Here is a 24,516-nt window from a genome sequence, read left to right on the forward strand (position 1 = left end):
AATTTTAATATTATTTTCCTTTACCAGTTGAAATAATTATCCATATCCACTAATTACCCATATTTATAGAGAAAAAAAATCATCCCATTGCTCACTATCTAATCCAAGGGAGTGAAAACAGTAGCTTGCCGTCCTTCCAAGTGATATCTTGGGGATACATGGAAGTGATTCATAAGGAAGACATTTAGCTATAGGGATAACACATTAAGACTATAATTCAATGTGATTAGAGGAGTGGAAGCTGCGCACAATGTATCTTCTGCTTTCCAAATAAAGGATATGTCTAAAAATAATCCTGATTTCAGAAGTGAAAAGTCTTTTCACTTCTGTGAAAGTCAAACAGACGTTTGATGACATAATTTCTGAGGTACCCCCTTGGAAAGGTAGTCCTAAACATTTGAAATCTTGACAAAATCCTGTAACATCTACTCAGAATACATTTCCTATTGAGAACATTTTTGGCAAATTGGCTTGTTCAAAATGGGGAAATAACATATTTTCTAGTAGTAATGGACAATCACTGCGTCTAGTCTCAGCAGTCAGTGCCAAGCATTTTTGCGTTTCTTTGTAAATCACAAAATCCAGGAAGCAAAAGACACCTTTAACAGATAACATTGACATTTTAAGGCAGCAACCAGATGTGACTTTTTGGCTAAGGAGTCTATGAATTCCCAGTATAAGCTTTATCTCCTGATACTTCCATTTGTACAGGACAGAAAAAACTGATGGATGAAACCTGATCTCCTTAACATGCCTACCACAAAACAAAACAAAACAAACCAAACCAAAACAAACAAAACATAACAAGCTACACAATACATGAAAAAAAATGAAGGAAATACAGAGCCCTCTCTCCTGCACAGACTAAGCAACTAGTTTTCTTGGAAAAACAACTATTCTGATCTGCTGTTTAGTTTTTCTCATCTGTATCACTCATTGGTTCCATGTCATCAATCATTGGATTGTACCTTCCTCTTGCCAAATTTTCAAAATATTTAGTTCTTATCTAAACAGTAGGAAAGTCAGCTTTCAGCACTCAGTGTCATGCGTCAAACAAGAAAATGATGATGAGTTTTTTAAATCTCTGAGAACTCTGAGAATTTTCATTTTCATATATGGACTTCAAAGGATAAGCTCATTATTTACTTTTCTTTTAATTTGTTGAACTTTATCACCCCAGATTTTGGAAGCTTCCAGTCAGTGGTTTTCTCTGATGCTGGTTATATTTTCTCTCTCAAATTCATAAAAAATTGAATATATCTACAGTATGACGTAGCAGGCAAAGGGTATGCCTCATGCACTCAGACTTCACTTTGCTGAGCATTTGGTTAGCATATTGGGATGAATGTTCTTTTGGGTGTCACCGCCACATGAAAAAGCAGAGTAGTCTAGACGCAAAACTTATTGAGGAGAGACAAACTGAGGCTACAGGATCTCTTCCTTCACATTTTACATCTGTGAATCTGTCCAACTTTTCCACGTTGCAGTAGAGACTGATGTGTTTCTTATTTACACAGCATGGTCCAAAGCTGAACCAAGATGACTTTAGCAAATATGTGTGAGTCCCGTTCTCTAGCCCTGAGAGCAACACAGTCTGCTTCCTGCCCAAACAGATAAAAATATTTCTCCTTCCCGTGGCCTCCAAACTTGCAACAGGAGACCACCCTGGACTGTTTTGTCCCACACTTCAAGTCAAGGTATTGTTTAAAAGTGCAGTCGTCCATAATGGGCTGACACTCTGCCTAGCAGTTCCACAGTATGGAAAACAGCAAGCCAGCAACTAAGCCTTGTCAGTCTTGCACTACAGACACAGTCAATACACAGGCTGGCAATGGTGTGAACTTCTTATATATTTGGTAGATAAACATTCCATTTAGGTTACAATTGGGAAATTTTTCCATTTTTGAGAAAAAAATCACATTATTCAGGAAATAATATTCCCTGCATTCTTGAAACCTGCAACAGTTTTCATTCTTCTATAGTGAAGTTGACAAGCAATTTTTTATCATTCTGGATATTATTTTTAACCACAGTTATAGACAGGAGTCTATCTTGCCATCTTCTCCAGTATCTTTTTGGTTTTTTTCAAATGGGAACCACCCTTTGAAACATCTTTCTTTTTAGTTATGGTCATGCTCAGCTTAGTCTGGTCCAACAGGCAAACAAATGCTGCTTTCTTTTGAAGAGATGATGGAATTGGTAGCTACCCAACAACAGGGTGTGCCTGCACTGAATATATTCAGGAAAAGGCACAGAAATAGCCTGCAATTAAAAAGTACACTTAGAAATAAAAAACCCTGACCATGGTTCCCTTTGGATTCCTCTCATGACTGCATGAAAAATGAAAAAAAAAAAATATTGCAGAAGAACTACTACATCAAAACAAAATCATGAATAGAGTTAAAAGCTATAAACAGCCAGTAAATGAAAAGGGAAACATCAGCAGTTTGGAACATGTAACATTCCTCAGAGGGTTTGTAATGTGGGAAGAAAAAAAGCATTACAGAATATAAAAATATCCCCAGTTTGTGTGGAAGTGTCTGGGTTTTACATTCAGTGATTTAACAGTAGGAGTAATGTTCCATATTGGTGTTAATATTTATCAAGCTGTTGATTCTGCAAGTTTAAGAAAGAATTAAGTTTGGAAATCAACCCCAAAAGTATTATACATTACAATGATGAAGGGAGACGATTTTATATAAATCAGGACAAATACTACTCTGTTTGTGTGAGCTGCTGTATTCAGAATTATTTTTGTGTGAAATTCTGAGATGAAAGCTTCCTGAATGTCTATCATATTTACTCTGTGTGCATCGAGTGCTCTCATATTGTCATTGTGTTTAAATCTTGCATAAGTCAAACTCTAATTTATCTATGCAGACATGGTTTGCTAATTGCTCAAATTGGTTTACTTTTGCTCTTTTCATTACTAAAGCTGCTGCAGCTTAATTTAGGATGTTTTCAGATATTTTCCTTGGCCATCTTAAAATGAAACCATAGGGTTATAAATGCTGATTGTCTCATCATTTGAGGGAGCAGCCCATGGTGAGGGGATTTTATGGGGGTCTCCATAAAATACCCCCATAAAACCATTTATGGGGGTATTTTATAATACCCCATTATAGAACCATTGGTTTTATAATGGGGTATTATAAAATAGCCCCATATAAACCATTCAGCTCGCGAGGGACAGAGATGTGCTGGAAGCTTGTGCATGGCACTGGTAGCCCACACCCATGGCAGTTCTATTCACATGGCACTGAGCATGAGGACATCACCTAAAATCAGCAGAGAGAACTCATACATTGTAATAATAAGAATGTGCTAATAATACCAACTCATCTTTGTCAAATAGCTCTCTCGGGCCTCATGCAGCATAAATTGAATTGATCTTTCTCTTTCAGTGGCAAGATCTAAACCTCTTCTCAAGCAGTATACTTACATTGCTAACTGTTCCTGTCAAGGAAGGTCCATCAATGGGAAATATGCAAAGGAGAAATATTTTAATAATGGTTTGCTGCTCACAGTGCTCACATGTTCCACTTTTAAAGGTCCAGAATTACTACTGCTACTGAGCATGGCTTGAGAAGGTAGTGTCAACCACACACACAAGAGTAAGATTTGAGGATATATAATGAGAAATTGTCAGGCATTGACTCTGTCCTAGTCAGTCTCAAATGGAATTAAATCTTTCAAGACATCCTCTTTCCACAGTGGGATTCTCATTAGACTGGTGAAATTAAAAACTAATTAGAAGCAGCAAGTTAGATTCTACCCAAATTCAATCAGTATTTGCAAGTTGAATGAACTGTCAATTTAGGAAACAAAATGCTACAGGATTAGGAGAGTAGAGTATTGAAAAAGTCAGACAATTGAGTGATATGAAATAACAGGCACCATGCTTACGTGAATTCTGCTGAATCCTTATTCATTAAAGAAAATTAGAATGCCATCGTCATCTTTGGCCAAGTTGTTACACCTGTCACAGAAGTGTAAAAATCAATTCCAAACTAATTGACACTTTGGGGAAAAGAGGTTGGCAGCCTGTTTTCCAATATGAGGGAGCAGAAGGACAGAAGAACAACTGTAGGTCAGAGATGGCAAAACTATTTCTTGTGCAGTGCCTGAGCAAGACAAAAAGTTTTAAATTGCAGTGACAAAGTCTATAGTTTAAGATTAATCTTGTCTTCATGTCCATAAAATATTTCTCTACTGTGAGCAGTGACTGTGGTTTTGCTCAGTTTAAATGTCAACAGTCACACCTTTGCTACTCTTTTTTCCGTCTGCCTTTACTCTTTAAGTCGTTTAAGGAGTGTTGTACCAAATGCACATCTAAAAGGCCTGCCATAAGCAAATCTGCAATCTGTACATTTGAATTGCTTCCTCTGTGGCAAGAAACTGAATCAAGGAATCTGGCTGCAGTGACGTGAAAGAAAAAGAGTATTATGTCTTCAGCAGTATTCTCTTACTGATTGTCTTACTGGCCTTTGTGTTGCATCCAAATGATTTAATCAAATAACTGCATACACAATTAAATACTGAAGAACCTTAATGAGAAAAACAATCATCAAAGAATGAAAATTTCATTGGAAGAAAACCTGGAAATAATAAACATTTAGGTAAAAACCTTCAAGAGGAAATTGTAAATGTAATGTAGTTCTGTACTAGTGTTAAAGCAGTTTCATTTCAATCCAATCCAATTACATAGATGCTAAAGTTAAATCTATACTCCTACAAATATAATCTCTGAAGATGGCAAGTAAGGAAGGTTCCTGGGTAGGAATATTTACTATATTTTTTCTCTTTTCACCGAGAAATCAAAATAACACTGTAGGAAAGCTGATAAAAAAACCAAACTGTGAAGCCAATGGAAAAACCACTCAGTGTTAACCTGTCTCTGCAGTGTTTACCTTCCATTTCAATGGGGGTAGAGGTGCAGAGGTATTAAGTGCTATGGATAAATCCAGTCCTGAAGCTTCAGATTTTCAATTCCATGTTTTGAATTAAAGAAACAAGAACCTTAATGTGTATCTCTATTTTTCTTACAAGCTTCAGCTAGTTTTTAATTTCAGATTAATTTACTTTAGTTTTCTTAAACCTCTGACCAGGTTTCATACACTCTATTCTGGACTTCTTTTGTGAAGTGTTGAGTTACTCAGAATTTTATCTCCATAATAAAAATAATAGTTGACTTTATTTCACAGCCTTATCCAGTGCAACCTTAAATATTGCTGATTCAAAAGAACTCACTTCCATACTCACAGTTGACTGTAGCTCCATTCACAATCAAAGGCAAGTGAAAAAGCAGGACACTGTTGAATATTGCCACATATAACTGTGAGAGGATAGTTCAGATGAATTCATCTCCCTGACCTAGATGACAGCTACCAGGAAACAGTGGTGAGCAACCAAAGCCTGAGGGACACCCACACTAGTCAAGGAGGCCTCCAGAAGAGAAAGGCATGATCCTATCATGCCTTTGATTTTTACTTCGTCCTAAACTTTCTGTTGTCTATTCCTTTTTATTTGGGGGGAGGGGGGCAGGAAGGGGATAACCTTTCATACTTTTGTGGATACTTAAGTGGGATTCTCCTTCTATAATTCTTTGCCAGCTTTTTGTAAATCTGAGTAGAAAATTAAAAGCAAGATGACATTTTAGGATTCCTCTTCTTATCTTCTACTAGCACCCACTAAACATTAACAACTGAATGTTTCTTCGACCTATATAATATAAAATATATTTTTTCATCAGAACAATGAAGCAACACTGGCACACAGCTACTGAATTGCATGGTGTTTACTGAAAGTGGGACTATTACTTACACACTGACAATAAAGTAAAACAATAAGGAACATTTATGCAGTCTATGAAATGGTTTTATAATGACATTAAGGGAGAATAAAATTTTTAAAAAGCACTCCCAGATCTCCATTAGTGTCTTACTGAAAATCCTGAACAGTTTGTCTCTCTGCCAGGAATTTAGGGCCTTTATTGAATGCGCTTGGCTTCATTACAGTGCACTGAGGTTTTTCAACTGTCAGCTGAAACAACATGTGTGTTTACCTGATAAAACAGATATAAGAGATAGATTTTTCTATTAAAGGAGCCTTTTCAGTGAAACAAACTATCCTTTTTTTCTAGAACTGAAGATAACATAAAAGAGTCACTAGCACATCTCCATAAAAAGTACTGTTGTTCCACACAAGGATTATCTAATAGCATAATTATAGATGGTGCTATTTACAACCGTGGTAATTTCAATTGTCCAATGCTTTCCATTTTATACTATTTATACTATTTATAAATAATAAAACAAGACTAATTTTTTTTATTTTTTTCCCCCTCTAATTATAACTGCTTTAATTCTCGTGTTTCAAAGTTTCCCCAGAAATGAAAACACTGCTAGCAATTTTGGAATGTTACCCAAATGTACATCAATTTATTCAAATTGATTTTGTTATGATATTGCTGCAGTATGCGGTAGCCTGAAAGTCCATATATATTTTAAGTTTTGAAACCTCCAATATGACACCTATCTGAGCAGCCAGGGAAGTTCTAGCTTCAATTCCATTGCCTATAAATGAGCCCAAATATTCCAGGCTGCAGGGTAAACCAAGACCTTTCAAAAGAAAGATGGGGAAGAATCACGTCGTCCATGGATATAGCACCACAATAATGTTGACAATTTTGACATTTTGCATTGTGGTTCTGGGCTGGAGTCTTCAGGTTGTGTTTACTGGAAGCACAGTAGAGGTGGAAGGATGCTATTTAATTTCTCATGGAGGAGGCAAATGAACTTTGAATTGAGGTGTCTCCTTTTCTGGAAGCACTAAATGTTGCTTCTTCTCATATGTAAAATTCCAGTGTAAGAAATGGAAGATGGCTGCCAAAATACCAAGAGAATGATGTTATAAGTTTTCTCAGGAACTCTGCTCGTGCTTTGAAGCTTGCATTTGGAGAAAGTAATTATATTATTATCTTTATCTGAAGCATAGACTTTACATACAGAAAGGTCAGTCAAACACCATCGCTCACCAGAAAGCTTTGTGCTTTTATAACTTGAAAATTTGCTTCTAAGCTGCCAGCCCAGTTTTTCAAGGACTCCTTTGACTCAAAGAATGTTTTCAGTAGAGGTACAAAAGTGCATGAATAGATTCTTTGCAAATGTCTACTGGATAAATTTCCATGCAAAAAGACACCTTTCTCCACAATTGTTATTATAATTGGGGACAATGAATTTAAAGGGCCTTTTCATGTGTGACCAATTGTATTGATCTTTCCCAACATGAAAAGCATGCCTTTTGCAAAAAGTAGTTTCTAAAACTCACAGAAATAGCAGCCAAGTGAACAGTGCCACACACATTTGAAAGGTTTTGTTGTGGGAGTAGCTATTTTTAGCAAATCTTAATTATTTGCTTCTAAAGACTTAATAAAACATTAAAATAAATGGAGCCAACAGTATGAAGAAAATAAATAAACTAAAGAGCATGCCATTCATATCTGGAAAATGTTGGAGCCATTTTTGGAGAGCTTCTAAGAGAGAAAAGTAAAGAAAAATCAGCTCACAGATCACTGCAGACTTAGATGAACTAGGCTTAGTAATCCAATATCCACTGAGCTCATTACTATCCTTATTTCAATTCTATGATGGTTTGGAGGAGGTTTATAAACAATTCCAAGATAACTTAATTTTTAAAAAATAACTCTAGCACTTTGTTTACAGTTCTTTTAAAAAAAAACATTTTATCCTTGAAAACAAATCAAAAGGTAACTTCAAAATATTGGCAAATGCATTTCCTCTAACCAACAGGAATCAAAAGACTGTTTTCAAGAAAAAAAAAAAGATTACTTTTCATAGGCCTCATGGCAAGTAGATGTGTTTTTTAAGCTCACAAATATCAACTGTCCTCTTCAAAACTTGGAAGAAACATCTCTTTTCAAACACAGGGTTTGGTTTCTGTTATTGGAACAGCACACTTTGGCTGAGCCATAGCTTGGGTCAGCCCTCTGGGCAGCACAGATGCTGCCTGGGGGTTCCCAGACCAGGTGTCACCACTGCACTAAGTCCAGTGGGAGAAGTAACTCTTTGAGAAAAATAGAGAGGCAAAAATATATTTGTTTTCTCTGTACAGCCAGGCTCAGCATACTTTTTGAGAGCTGGTGATAATATGTCATGGTTAGTAATTTTTTTTCTCCATGTCTTTTCACATTGTGAGGTGTGAAGAGCTGACCACCATGCCTCTATGCCTGCCCATGCAAGCCTTCATGAGCTTGTGTGCTGGCTGCTGTTTGGTTTAGAGCTTCTACACAGTGTACAGGAGTACTGATCTAGGAGTAGCTCCCTCCGGACAGGGGTTCAGTGAAACAGCTCCTCTGAGGCTGACCTGCAGGGCCAAATGCTGACATGCAAGGTCACCATGACTGACCTTTCTCTTTCAGCTTGTATCTTTACTAGGAAACCAAGCAGAGCCAAGTGTCATTCTCATTTCCTGTTGCCAGCTAGCACAGTCCAGCAATATACTCATTAAACCATGTGAACCACATAAGTCTTCTTATCAACATCTAAACTGCAATCTGGGAACAGTGTTGGAAAACTGGAAATTGTAAGAATGTTACCCAGAGTAAAGCTGTGCTGAAGACAATGCAAAAAGTAGATTTAAAGACATTTGCATTATGACACAAAGGCCAGAACCCTGGTGCTGTTAAACTCACTAGAAGAGATCTAGTCTCTCTGTCCACAGAGGGACTTATGCTTGAGTTAATATTTTTCTGCCTACTGTCTCTACTAGGTATGACTATGAACTTGAGCACAAGATCATGCCTGTTCATGGCTGACACTGTACACATACCATATTAACCCAAAACATACTGTGGACAAGATCTGCCTATTCATTTGAGTGAGATTTGCATCAGCGCCTCAGAATGAAATCTGCATGGAATATTACAGTTTTGGGTAAGTTTTGGGTAAAAGAAGCAGATCTTCCCTTCTTTGTTGCTGCAGGAGAGCCACAGTAAAAGGAAAGAAGGAAAAGAAAGAAAAAGAAAAAGAAGAGAAAGAAAGAAAGAAAGAAAGAAAGAAAGAAAGAAAGAAAGAAAGAAAGAAAGAAAGAAAGAAAGAAAGAAAGAAAGAAAGAAAGAAAGAAAGAAAGAAAGAGAGAAAGAAAGACCAGAATGTCCACCTGCCAGTTTGTAACCTGACAAAAAATCACCTGCTCCAGTGGAGGCACAAAGAGTGTCTCCAGACATACTGCATCAACCTTCCTGCAGTATATCCCTACCCCCTGTGTGTATTGTCTTTTTCCTTTTTACTCTTTTACTTCTCATCAGAAGAAAGTACATATGATGTCTTTCACTTCCTGTCTTCTTGTACCCCAAGTATTCTCCTTTTTTGCTCTGAGCAGTTGTTCTGTAACAGAAGAGTAAGACTCCCTCTGGCCCCATTCCTAGATTTCTTGTAGTGCTTGTTGCCTTCTCTGCTCAAGTATCTGCCATGAATTTAATCCTTTCCCCAGATTTTGTCCCCACTTTTCAAAAGCATTTCTGGAGAGTGTATCTGTTTTTCTCAAGAATAATTCCTGCATGCTGAAGTCACAAGTACAACAAATGATCCTGTCTTTCACCTAAGGAATTTAAAAATCCTTCCAAAGTTGCATGAAAATATCAGATATCCCTGCTCTGAAATGTGCTTTAGTTGCCCCTCTAGTTCTTGGCCACAGGTAAAGTAAACCAGTCTCATTTTAAGGCTTAGTTTGTCTTGGGTCACAGTTTACATGAAATTACCTTATCAGTTGTTCCAATGACTTTGTTATTACTGGCAATCATGCTTTATTCACTTCTCACCTCTCATTTACCTCATGAAATAGGGAAAGCAATATTTGTCTGCTTTTTCTTCTATAATCTCTAGCTATGCTAAAGCCTGTAAGACCTGAATACAGATACAGTTCTGGCTCCCATTGTTTTCCTGATTTGACAAGGGTTAGAAATTCATAATTCCACTTGGCTGTTCTCTATGTGTTGTCTTTTCCCTTTTCTTCTACTTCTTTATGCCTCTTTTCTCTGCTGTAGATCTTGACCATCCAACCACCATTTCAGCTTGGAATGTGAGAGGCAAGTCCAAAGAGTAAAGAGCCATTCCCATATACTTTCTTATGGATTGAAATTCATTGGTTGGATTCTCTCCTTCTGGATGTCCATTACTCATGGTAGAACTTAGAGTTCAGTTAGTGAAGGCATTAATGGTGTTCCCTCTCTCTGTAGAAAGCCTTCTTCACGAAACACAGTTACTGTCAAGGCTGCTCTATTTTGCTAGATTTGGCTGAACTCAAACCAGAGTGCTAAAATTCAGAGGGAGGAAAAACACACATGCACAATTAAGTCAAGCTAGAACCTGAAATCCCTGGCAGAGGGCCTTCACTTGCAGCCAGAATGCCATCCAAAAATCTTCCTTTCTGCAGCCTCCAATCCTCCTTTCTGTCTGAAAGCACAAGTGGGATGTGACTGAGGGATGGGCCCTACTGACCAGAGGCAGCAGTGGAGTTATGCCTCAGAACTGCCCCTCACTCCATGAAGCTACATTGCTTTGTTTTGCACTGTCCGCTGAAAATTATGCACTCTCAGCTCCATGGAAAACAAAGACCTGTGGGAGGTCATGGAAAGCCTCATGGATTTTTCTGTTTTGCTAATCCAGTTGGTGAATGACTCTGACTGCTTGCTTAATCTTACCTTCATTGTGCTATTTATCCTCAGCTTCAGGCAGCGGATGGGTGTCATCGTTTGCGTGCCAGGCTGCCATGCTAACACTGGGCACGCCGATTTACCCTCTAAACAATATGGTTTTAAGAACTAATGCCCTGCTCTGCACCAAAAGGTGTGCGTGTCTCAATAAAAGGATTTGACCAAGTACACTGGCGTGTAATACAACACAATTCACACAAGTACTGTACATATCACAAACAGGGAACCTTGAGGGGAATCGATACATGATTAGCAATTAAAATATGCCCTGCCTCATCCTGTATTTTGTCCTTTCTCAGACAAATAGCTGTCATTTAAGGTAAGGTCCTGCAATGGTTTTATCACCACAAAAACAGTCCCATAACCTGTTCTCTCTAGCATGCTGATTACATATCTGATAATTGGGCAGGACTAAAGAACTGGAGTCTGGCTGTTATTTGCTTATTAAATGTCTCAGGGGAAAATATATAAACACACAGACACACAGACACACACACAGACACACATACACAATTTAAGTGGCTCATTATCTGAGGAGATGTTCTCCCTTTGATGGGCTGTATTGCAGTCTGATCCAGGCAATGCAAAAAATCTTTTCTTGCCTGAGTAATTTGAGAGAAGAAATTTCAAGTGCTCAGTTAAAAATTGCTGCATCTCCACATTGGGCATAAGTACTGGGGATTTTGATGCAAAAAACATTGAGAACCCTTTCCTTTTTCCATCAGCTAGTAGGGTGTTTCAAATTACAGTACTGTGCCAGGTCTATGCTTTTCCCTCTATTAGAGGCAGTCGTTGGTGTTGAGACATCTCCCAGATAGATTTCAAAAGTCTTTGGAAAATATCTATATTTTCTGGGCCCACAAACTACAAAACTCATTTCCATAATGGACAAATGACTTTAAAACCCATTTTCTTCATTACTCCCTACTGAATAAGCTACTGAAAGTCTTACAGTCAAGATTTGTTCATGAAACCAAACAATACTCTGGAGAATAATTTGTTGTATCTATTCCCCTTGAAACTAAAAACCAGGCAAGCGAAAACTCTCCAGATGCCCTAGCAGTAAACAGTTTGATTAAAATCTGCTTTTCCCATCAGATATCCACTATTCCTTATTATGCAAGTTCTGTTTGCAGAGCATGGTGACACAGTAAAATAACCACAGGAAGATTACTTGGCTATTTTGATATACTGAATGACATATTAAACTGATAACTCCAGCCTTTCCCACCTTCAAATGTCATCAAGAAAATTGCAATACCATAAGGTTTGTCAAAGATATTGACAAGGATTACAGAGCTGTCACCCAGCACTGAAATTTGCAGATTTCATAGATTTCATATGAGTGTTGCTTTTTATTCCTGTTATATCTGTGCCACCAGAGAGATGCAAGAAATGCAAGTTATTACTTTCTCCCGGGCATTTCTCACACAAACAAAAATTGAAACATATAAACCAACAGGTTTCCTGATGCAACCTACAAAGAGTTTTCCAAACCAGGGTATTGTTACAGTTTGAACTTCAAGTCAGCAACATGGCGTTTTCTGACTCTGCCAGTACACACAGCTGTTCTAGCCATATGCAGGACAAATCACTTAAGGTCTTTATCTTCATGGATGTCATTGGAAAACTGCCTTTTTCAGAGATTTCTAAGTCCTGAATAAACCTAGCCTAGGTATGATGAATTCTATAAGCAGCTGGGAGAAGTTTAACTAACCACTAACTCTTGTTCTTGTGGGAGATTTCAACTTAGCAGATGTCTGTTCAAATCACTACACAGCAGAGATGAAACAGTCCAGAAGGTTCCTGGATTGTGTGAGAGGTAACTTCCTGACACAGCTGGTGAGGGACACAACTAGGGAAGGTGCCCTTTGGGCCTCCTATCTGTGGACTGGTGGGTAAAGTGATGTCTGGAGGTCACCTTGGGCACAGCAGTCATAGAATTCTCAGAGAAATAAGGAGGAATGCCAGCTGAATGGCTGCCTTGGCCTTCCAGAAGGCAGACTTTGGCCTGTTTCGGAGCCTGGTTGACAAAGTCCCTTGGTAGACATCCTGAAGGGCAAGAGTCCAAGAAGAAAATCCTAAAGGCACAGAGCAGGCTGTCCCCATAAGCTGAAAGATGAGACAGTGAGGAAGACTGGCCTGGATAGACAGAGGGCTTTTTCTGGAACTCAGGAAAAAAGGAAAGAGTATGACCTTTTGAAGAAGGGATGGGAAAATCAGGAGGACTACAAGGATGTCATGAGGTTATGCAGGAAGAAAATTAGAAGAACCAAAGCCCAGCAAGTACTTAATCTGGCTACTGCCATAAAAGACAATAAAAAATGTTTCTATAGTTACATGAACAACAGAAGGAGGGTTAAGGAGAGTTGTATGAAATTAAACAAGGCAAAGTGCTGCTTCCTGCATTTGGGTCACAGCAACTCCATGCAGAGTTACAGGCTTAGGGAAGAGTGGTTGTAAAAAAAGGACCCAGGAGTTTGGTCACTGCCAGCTGAACGGTGTGTTCCCAGATGGCCAAGAAAGCCAATGGCATCCTGACTTGTATCACAAATAGTGTGGCCAGCAGGAGCAGGGCAGTGATTGAGGCCCTGTACTCAGCACTGGTGAGGCCACACCTCAAGTGCTGTGTCCAGTTCTGGGCCCCTCTCTACAAGAAAAGATATTGATGTTCTGGAGTAAGTCCAGAGAAGGGCAACAGAGATGGAGAAGGGTCTGGAGAACAAGTCTATGAGGAAAAGCTCAGGGAGCTGAGGAGGCTCCGGGGGTCCTTTTCACTCTCTACAGTTACCTGAAAAGAAGGTGGATCAAGGTGGGGCTCAGTTGGTCTCTTCTATGTAACAAGAAACAGGATATGAGGAGATGGCATCCAATTGTACCTGGGGAGATTTTGATTGAATATTAGAAAAAAAATCTTCAGGGATTGTCAAGCATTGAAACAGGCTGTCGCAGGAAGAGGTGATGCCACCATCCCTGGAGGAATTTAAAGAATGTGTAGATGTGGCACTTAGGGATGTGGTTTCCTGGTGGACATGTCAGTTGGACTCAATGAGCTTAAGGGTCTCTTTCAACCTAAATGATTGCACAGTTCTATGATTCTAAGAAATTAAGAAGGTACATATGTAGGAAAGCATACCAAACTAGTGAAGTCACAGTAGTTATTGTTTTCCCCCCAGATTCAAATGTGTTAAGGAAGGGCAGAAATTACAAGTAAAGCATAAAAATAGTCGCAACACCCAGATGAACACCATCCTGAAGCTTGCTCTTTCCTTTGATCAGTGATGTGGTGCTTGAATAGGAAAATGCACATATCAAACAATGGACTGTCTCAGTTCAAAGTTATGCTGCTTTTCATGGGCATTTTCATAAGCATTTTAAGTCTGTTATCCTCTCTTTCTAGCAGTGATTTCTGCATTCAGTCATTGCTAAATGCAGAAGTGTTTGAACCAAACAGATCATTGGGAATAACATGCTCTATTTCAGTGATGGCAATGTAACATGTAGGGGTGTAGTTAACATTTCCTGTACTAAAGCTGCTCTGCCCTGGATGGTGAGCACACTAATACTTACCCAAATAGCTCAGTAAATCTCAGCTATGCCTTTTTAAATGTTGTGCATTAGTCAATAAGTAATTGCTCTATACTGTCAATCTGTGTGTATTTTCCTGTCAGAGCCTTTTTTCCAGAACAGCTTAAAGATGACTGTACAAGCCAGTGCAAAAGAGGGATTGTAAAAGGGCCTCCATGAGTTTGAAATGAGAAGATAAAGTATGTGGTCAAATGCAAGGCCACAAAGGAAGCCTCTTTTCCATGGAACCTCAGTGAAATTACTCCAGCCATTGATCTGGAATCACATATCAGCACACTTCCTTACCAACACAGGTGGACTGCCTCACAACTACTAAACTTAGATAATGTTGTCTTTGCCTTACCTCTATATTATCAAGTAGATGATCCAGACAGGCTTATCACTGACTTCACTGAAAACCGCGATTTCCCCCAGCTAAGCATTTTATAAATTCTTTTCAAGCCTTTGTGGGAGGCAGAACTTCTTATTTTCACACCTCCATTAAACTGGGGATTTCTTCCCTTTTGGAGACAAGATGTATTTCCGTATCTATGTATTTCATTGTTTTTCTCTCCCTCTTACCTTCATAAGTGTATTCTCAGTATTTGTACTTTCTGTGAACCCCGTGACTCCTGGCAGCAGCAGTAAATTTCCACATATTACGTCAACAGCTATGTCAGATGAAGGCAGAGTTTAAGTAATTGTTTTGCTAGCTGAAAGGCTTTAGATGGCAAACAGAAATAATTGTCTTTTATCTGTTGGTAAAAGAAGTGTAGAAAGCCAGATCAAGTGTAAGTTCAAAAGAAAAAACAGATTAAGTAACTCAGCAAATAAGGAAGAAGAGATTTGCACATTATTTGCAGTATGCTTATAGCTGAATTAATTTGACAAGACATGCATTTTAACCATACAGAACCCAAAAACATATCTAAGTCTTTTCCCTATGCAAATGCAATGAATTGCTGGCTCTTAGTTACATTTTAAGCTAAAGGAAAAATCCCTGTCTATCTGGCTGAAGACTCTAATTGATTGTTCTGACACATAAACTGGCAAAAATATAACATTATGGTGGCTTCATAGATTGCTATAAGCAATGTATTCTGGCACCATACTGAGTTGTTGCTGAATGCATATAACACTTCCGAGGGGCTGGAGGCAATTCCTATTCATCCTTCAGTAAATGTGATCATGACCTGATGCTGCAATGATGGCCTTCCTCAATCTTCTTATAGCTGTTGTTAATTTACAAGAACAATGAACAATTGATAGATGGAAGAAAGGCTTTGTTTGCCTTATGTTGTCAGCTGAACAAAGGAAGATGTTAATGCTGTTTTACAGTCAGCGTGATATATTATCTAAGCCGCATTTGGTTTCTTTCTTTAATTTGCTAAGTGCTTCACAATTTTCCTCCTTCTGTTCCCACTATTGGGTTTACAGCTGATTACTGTTTACCAATTTCTCCGAAGATTTTTGCTTTTTTTTTTTTCCCCATAGTTTGAAGCAACAAGTAATTTTTTTTTTCTGAACACAAGCAAAACAAATTTCTCTGCTTCTGTGTCTGTGGAAATTGGACTGATGGGGTGGGACAAGCTGAAAACTTTCTGTTTAGTGTCATTAATGTTTCTCTAGAAGCTTAGCATGCAGGGGCGTTATGACTATTCAGATCTCTAACCTTTCCTTTGAACACAAAGTACAGTCCAGCAACTGGATCACTCACTAAATTTTACATTTACATCATGAGTTAGTCTGGCTCTAACCAATATGACTCAAATATGACCCAAAAGACTAACATTTTTGCACAATATTGCATCTTTCCCCATATTTTCCCTGCCTGTTACAAGCTTATTAGAAGTAAGCTTTTCCAGCACTAACTGGAAAAGTTATTTCAGTTTCTGAAAAATGAAAAAAAAAAAAAGGTAAAATCAGGAAATCTAATAAGGTAGAGAAGTTGACTCTCCTCCCGGGGAAATAACTAAGATCTTTTATTTTGGTCCAGATCAACAACATGTGGGGTACCCCCAAAATATTTGTTTATGTATCCATTCCAGAGGAGAGTTATACTCTGTTTTCCTTAAGTTCTACTTCACAACAGTTGTGGTTCACTTTCTCCAGAGGCTGAGAGCAATGGACTAAATCTGCCATCTTGCAATGTGGGTTTGGCTGATCAATCTGAATTACACACCCATGTACCTAAAACAGAATCCTGAACAGGCTGATACACAAAAGGTACATCCTTTTGCATGTTTCTTTTTATATTTCAAGATTTTGCTCCTGCACTTGCCTTTGAAGACAAGACCCTAATGTCTGCATGACTGTGAATGTTTTGATATGGCAGATAATCAACTGGGAACAAAATAATATCATGTAGCCTACTGAGCAGTCATTTGATAGCATCTATTTTTATCTAGATGAAAACCAGATGTCCCAACAACACCTCTTAAATGATGCACACTTTCCTCTCTGGTTTACCACCTTGGAAAATGTGGTAGAGCAGTCACGTCATTGCTTAAGTCATTCAGCAGCCTTGTCACATAATGCTTGCAGCAGCATGGCCTTTTCACAGGTGTTAAATGCATCTGATAATGCAAGAGACCTCTTGGGCATATTTACTTCTCGGCTAAACAGCCTGCTCAGTTTCAGGATGAGGGAGTTGACAGCACTCACAACCCTGTGAGTCTCATGCTTTTGGGTGGTACCCACAAGAAAGCCCAGTTGCCTCCAGGAGCTTGCCAGAGAGCCCTGCTATTTCTACTTTTTGGCCACGCAGGACAGCCACACTGTTTCTGTTGGAAACAGCTGTTGTGGCTGCCAGAGAAACTGCAGTTTTTGCAGTCTGTGATCAGAGGATCCCTTAGGCAGTGCAAAGCTGCCACCCCATTTCAGCAGTATATTCAATGCATTTCTGCTCTGCCTAGAAAACTGCTGCTATATTTCCAGAAATCCATTTAGGACCTCAGTGTTATCTGCTTTTCAGGAATGCTTGCATGTAGTGGAAAGCCACAGGGGATAGACAACCATATAAACCAAGAGTTACATCCCTGTCAACAGACCCCCTCCACTGGGCACACAGGATTTCAGGGCAATCACACAATATCTCCATGTTTACACAGAAATATCCTGGCAGTACACTGGCCCTTTCCCAGTGCTTCTTATAATGAGAGTTCAGAGAGAAAACCTGTTCAAAGATTCATTGCCAAAGTTCTGTAATTCCAGATAAATCCCTTTGTGGAAGTTGACTTCACTTCTAGTTCAGATCTCCCATCTAACATGTGAATGCCAACTCCTGGTTGAACCCCGTATGTGCAGAACACACAGTCCCTGCATGCAGTATCTGCACTGCTTTAGCAGAATCCCCCCCAAATGACTGTCTTACCTTTTCAACACAAAGAGCTGCTGGCATGCATGCTCTGAGGACCGTCTGTTTACCAGCTGTGTTCAAAGAGTTTGATAACATGTTATAAAACTCCAGCAGACAGAACAGCAGCTGTTCTCTATCAATTTCATATATTTGATCCAGAGAAGGGAGAGGATTTTACTAAGAAGAAAAATAGAGTAGACAATAATACCACCCAAAAAATAATGATACATTTTTAAATAATTAAAAAAAAAACAACATAGCATCCCTTAGGGACCCAAGGGGGTAGTTGTTTTCTATGGATTTTTCAATTATAATTTCTGCAAAAAGAAAAATTAAAATAAGTGGTTTTTTGAGGCTGGGTATAACAGAGGAATGCAAATCCAAGGGCCAGATAATGGAGCACTATGCATTCCATGTTGGTGCCCCACAAAATCCACTCTGCCGATGTAATTAACTGGAATTTTGTTTCATAAATTTTAATGTGAGAAACATGGCGTTCTAGACAAACAAGAATGCAGGCGTATCCTCTGCATAACATTGGCATTTTAAACAGCCTTGGCCTCTCTATTCTGAAAAAAAACAAGGAAGGAAGTGATTACTGCAGGATTTGTACAACTGTGGAGCCCAGCCGATAATGCTGATAATAATAAAACTCCCTCTGTGTAGCTGTGTTCTCACTGGGAGAACTCAAAGAGGTTCTTTGTTTGCTTGTTTGTTTTACAAAGGAGGTTTGTACCATTAGTCCCTTTTTCCAGATGGTGAAGTTGAAGCATGAAGGAGTGAAATCTTGCAGAAATGGCTAGGAAAACAATCCAAGTGCTCCAGCCCCTAAGGTCTTATCTCTCTTCAGTACACCATCTTGTTCTTTCATACAGTAAAAGGGGATGTCCCAATGGAAAATCTACAGTCTAGCATTTCCTCCTTGTATGGATTAAATACAGCTAAAGAAAAGGTCCTTTTTTAGCATAAACCATGAGGCAGCCTAGAGACATGTCAGGAAAAAAAAAAAAAGCTTAATCTAATACAAAGTCATCAAAGATGACTTAGCCATGACTGGCCATGACTTTAGCCAGGTAGACTATTTTTGCTTCAGAGATTTTTGCTGATAACAAATGCTTTGATTCAACCTGTTAATTAAAAAACCCCAAACTCAAAACAAAAAAAAGAAACAAAACCCAAAAATGCCAGGGAGTAGTATGCCTTAATACAGCGTTTTGTTATGCATTGTTCAGTTTTTGTAAAAATGTTATATTTTATGGAAACACTGTGGAAAACCAAAAGTTTTGCTGTGTCACCAATTGTCTTAAAAGAATTGTGAAAGCATACATACCTGAAAAAATTTTATCATGATACTGTGACTTGAATCTTTTTAGAAAGATTTTGCACGATTAAGGAAAAAATATACCATTGAAAAATACTTTCCCTTTAGATCTCATTGTGAGATCACAGAAGTAATTAAAGAAGGACTCTGTCGTTTTTTTGAGACAAAGCAATATGTTTCTTAGAATGTTGCCAGGATGTTAGGAGGAAAGGGAGATATTAAAAACCTGTGGGATCACTTGCATAAATTAATCTACAACACACATATGCTTTGTCCTAGGGACAAAAATACAGAGATGAGGTAATCTGTGTGCTTTAATGCTAAGCAATATATGAAAGGAGGTGCCCTGACTGGTGCTTATCCTCTTATACATGAGACCACCATACTTGTGTATGTTAAGGTAATGGGAAGAGAATATTTCTAACATTAAATATTAATGACCACAGAAAGCTGACACATTTTCTCATAAAGCAATCTGGTCCAGAATGTGTGAGCTGAATGGGTCTGACTTGTCACCTCATGACTCACGACCAACAAAAGACTTAAGACATCTGTCAAGTGTAAAATGCTGGGAAAAATGATGTGTCACTGAAAGCTGTCATTCTTGTTAAAATTTTTGCTTGACCAGGAGTGATCACTTTTTCAGCCAGGAGCTCCAGTTTTGTCAATGCTCACACTGATGGCACAGGTATAAATAAGCACTCCTCCATCTCAACAGTGGCTGGACCTGAATGATATCTGAAAGAAATACAGGCTGACCTTCCCCTCCTCTTTTCACGTCAAAGAATATAAAGAAGAGATTTTTGATGGAATAATTGTAATCTTTGAACAATAAAAAATGCAACTGAAATCTCATAGATACTTGAGAGAATATTTTTGCCCTCATTGTTTACTTCTTAAAAGAATTTGTGTCTAGACTGCTTAATGGATAAGGAATCAAGTTCCATTCATATCTTTCACCATATTCCAAGGCAGATCATAACACAGCTTATTAATGAGCTATTAATGTTTATTTATTAGCAAGTATTAGCTTGTTCATTCCATTACTTTTACTACTCTTATAGCTTTGCTGCTCAAGACAAGCCACAATCAGACTTAAAACATACTATAAACAAACTAGGTCTTGTATAAGTTCAAGAAAATATTTTTCCATTTCTAGAATTTGTTTTTAAGTGATGAGAATGTGCCTGTTAGAGCCTGTATGAACTGGGTCCTTCAAACCCACAATCTTTGGTAAACAACTCATACCATGCTAGGTTTCAAAGTGGGTAGAGAGCTGCAGTTACATCCACAGAGTTTCTTGTTTCCTTGTTTCTAACAGATCTACAATTGCCATTGGCTCAGCAATGCTTACAACTGGATTTTGTGCTTTTATTTTGTTGGAAACAAGAACTAGCCGTTGCCTTCCAGTCCTCAATATTTTTGTCAGAAAAACATTTAAAGTTTCTTTTTTAACCCCAAAATTTCCAGGCACACAAAAAACAATATAAAGTTTTCCACTCAGTTCCTCAGTATTGAAAGACATAAATTCACATATTTGTAAGTGGAGGCTAAGGGCTTAAAGAAGACCAATTTTTTGTATTGTGTTAATTTGAAGTTTGAATCAGCCTTGTACCCAGTCTATGTTCCCTTGTGATGCAATCTATATGCTCCAAGTAAAACCTGAATGCTAAAGGAACTCCCTTTTAAAGCAAAATAATGAAAAAAAGCCCAGAGTAAAGCTATGTAGGAATTAGGAACAAGAATCTCAGAACTTGTTTCATTGGGTGTCTTGCTATGGCTTGAAAAAGTAGGAAAAAACTGCATGGATCCCTAGTATCTCTCTTACCTTGATCAGATTTTACTTCTCAAACAAAGTTCACAGCACACGTATCATGATGGATTGGTGCCATCTGTAAGATGGATATGATGCATATAAAGAAAACCATTGATTCAGGCAGGGTCTCATCTCCCCATGTTGTAAAACTGATAAGAATACTGGTTCTGTGAGAAACATTACATATTAGAGCAGCCAGGCTTGTGCTGGTCCTGTTGAGTCAAAGTTATTCTGATTCATTTATATGATGCTGAAAAAGGCAATTGCAAATGAATGAAATGCAAGGCATATTTAAAAGCAAAAAACAACATACTGTTCCCTGCACATGGATATCCGCCTATCATTCAGACACACTATTTCATCCTGCACTAGTTTGTCAAGCCAGGGAGACCAAAACACCATGTGATGAAATCCAATACTATCTTCTAACCTGGGTGTTCAATGCTGGTTAGGCTGTTATGCAACCTTGACATTTCCAAACAGAAAGTGCTGGATCCGCTTCCTTGTTTGCAGGGTGTAGGGCCCTCCCCAGCACACAGGGAGCAGAGGGGAAGCAGTACTCAGTGTTAGTCCAGCAGGAGTAGGTTTTGTTTAGCCCATCTTGTGGGTTTTGGTTATAGCTGCTGCTCCAGAATTCCTCAGCCCACCTCCCTCCACTGGCAGGTGTGAGTCAGTGCTACTGGGGTTCTTCCACGGCCAATGCACAGAGTTGGTCTCAGTTTTCTGAGCCTTCTACAGCAACCTCTGATAAGGAAACCAAATCATAACTCCATTGGCACCATGTCCATGCCCTTTTCTCCCTCCCTCTGCCTCATCACTGTCCCTTTTCCTCCCTTCTCACCTGCTAGCTCATGCACTACCAAGAAAGCCCTCAGATAAGGCGCTGACTACTCATCATCCTTTTCTTTGCTCTTTATTTTCATCTTTGGTTTGGTTTGGTCTGGTTTGTTTTGGTTTGGCTTGTAAGACTTAAGAAACAAGGAACTTCTGTACATCAGCTTGTGCAGTCTACTATTACTTGGCATTACTTATTATTACTCCTTAAATGAAGGTAGTGTTCTTTCTTTTTGTCCTATCTCAGTCATCACCATCACCTCAACATATGGATGTAGATAGTATATGAAAATTGTAAGGGATTCTATTCCTGCCTTTTTTTTTTTTTAATCATTCTGCTAAGATACATTACTGCAGATACTGAGGCAACTGGAGCATTAAAGATGCAGAGATAAGGCCTAAGGCATAACTTTTTCCTGAGGAAAGCTGGAATACAAACATTTAAATAGCTGCTCTTAAATTTATTGAGCCTTATCCAATTGAAGTCATTGAGAAATTTGAAGAAAATAGCACAGAAAGGAATGATGTAGTTAGAATTGTAAATAATTAGAATGAGCAAGGATAAACAGCTGCTAATTTCATCAGATACTCTAGGGCCATATCAGTTATGTTCTGACCAGACTGTAAAAGCCAGCTGTTGAACTTAATTATCAAGAAAAAGACTCAACTAAATAGGACAAAAGTTACTGTCAGCTTTTGTTACACAGCAAACTCAGAGCACTGGAGAATTGATACTGCTGTACAAAAGGAGAAGAAACTGCTATGGCCTCTCATAGCAATGATTCTGAAAACATAGCAAACAAATAAAGTCTGCCTTTTATACCTGAATTCAAGGTGAACAATAAGGTGTAACTGAACCAGATTATATATTAGCAAAGACAAGATTTATGGCTTGTTACAGAAAGTTATTGTTAACAGACTCATGTTTGAAAATTATTCTGGTCTTGGTGACAGCTGATAGCAGTGCACAAGAGAAGATTTTTAATATATCAGGTTTAATGTGACACAGTTAATTCATTTAAAAAAAAGGTTGTTAATGTGGGACATAATTTTAGGCACTTTCAAGACATCATGCTTTTATCTTAGTGCCTGAGAGTTATGAGTCAGATGCTGATATTTTGCCCTAGGGTCTTATGGTTGGAGGATTCCAATTTTGGTGCAGCACTTGATGTATGTAATTAAATGAGTCTGCTATTTATAGGCAATATTGAGACAAGTATGCTGCATTTTCCTGTGCAGAACTTGGAGTCTATGGTGTAAGGGACCACCTGTTGTGGGATAGAGCAAAGCACCCTAAACAATTAACGAACTAGGGTTTGAGATAGAACGTCCTGTGCATGGAAATTCTTTGTATCACCTACCACCCTTTTTAATATTGTGTTAGGGGAATAGCCCAAAGAGTGGTATCTATCCATTGCTACAGAATAAATGGTAGAGGTTTAACATCTTAGTAAAGGAGGGGATGGGGAAAAAGAGACCTTTGCATCCTAAATTTTTAAAATAAATACCTGCTGACCAAGTACCAGGAATGCTATTGTCAATAACCTAGCTGGGTAAATTCCAGAACAGAAGAGATTGGGATTCCGGATTCCAGAACAGAGTGGGAGATTATATGCCCAGTCAAATAAAAACCTGCAAGAGGAAGGTGTTTTTTACAAAGGATTTAAATTAGGGGAAAAGAGCTTGTGTAAATTAATATAAGACTACAGGGAGAATGATAGTTAAAGTTGTTATTCCTTTAATTCACTCACATGATTAGCTTAGCGTAGTTGTCTATTTTCTAATCACAACATTTATGTAGTGAAGACATAAAACAAAATAGTGATTAGCTTCTTGAACCACATCTAAATGTGTTCAAGTGCAGAAATGATAATTGTTTGTTTCCAGTGAGAACCCACAGAAGACAGATTTTGAAATGATGAGGAATTTTCTTTATATCCTTTTTGTAAGGAAATAAAAATTAGCAGAATGGATATCAATTAAAAGCTGAAGCTTTCAATATAGAACAAGGGCGATTGCTTTCTAAACAGAATATAAATTCTGCTTGTTTTTAAAAAAACATAGATAAAATGATACACACAGAAAACCACAATGCAAGTGGACTTTTCAATGCAGGTAACCCCTATTCTGAAAACAACACCGGGTCCGCAGGACAGTCAGCTCATTCTCAGCAATCTGGGAATTACCGGATCCAATAGGAATGGGGCGTTGCTGACTGGGTGAAAAGTCCTGGTGGATCCTGCCTCTGAAGTGGAGCAGGACAGAGATATCTTCCCTGCACTGGGCATGCAGAGACTGCCTGACTGCTGGCAAACTCTCATTGACATCAAGTGGTGATGAGTGAGAGAGGATCCAGTCTAGTTTGTTTAGGCTAGACTTTGATATACCTATAAACAGGAGACAATAAAATCTAAATTTGATAAATGTGAGGTCTCCAGTATGTCACCGAGGATGTGTAATAAGGTTCAATTAGTGAAGTTAGGGGCTGCATTAACACAGGCAAAGAATAAGGATATTATCTAAAGCTAGAATTCAATTTTAAATCCAAATCAAACTAGAAACATTACTGTTTTGCTGGTTTAATTTATCAGCTTAATTTCCTTTACTGAAAATATATTTTCTTGGCTACATTTTGTCTGATAAATGTGTCCTCCATGCATTTTGCTAACATAGTCATATTTGTTATAAATCAAATCTTCTAATACTTCTAATCAGCTTAAAAGTTTCAGTAAAATGTGAGATGTGAGTAAAATGTAAGACCAGGCTCATATTAGCCTTATCAGTCATCAGTTTGTTTTGACAATTTGGACTCTAGGATAGCCTTGACCCGTTATAAAATGTTATAGTTCATAAAGCCCATGCTTACAACACCCAGAAGTTTCTCA

This window comes from Passer domesticus, chromosome 3 (assembly GCF_036417665.1).
Source record: "Passer domesticus isolate bPasDom1 chromosome 3, bPasDom1.hap1, whole genome shotgun sequence".
In the NCBI taxonomy this organism is placed as follows: domain Eukaryota; kingdom Metazoa; phylum Chordata; class Aves; order Passeriformes; family Passeridae; genus Passer; species Passer domesticus.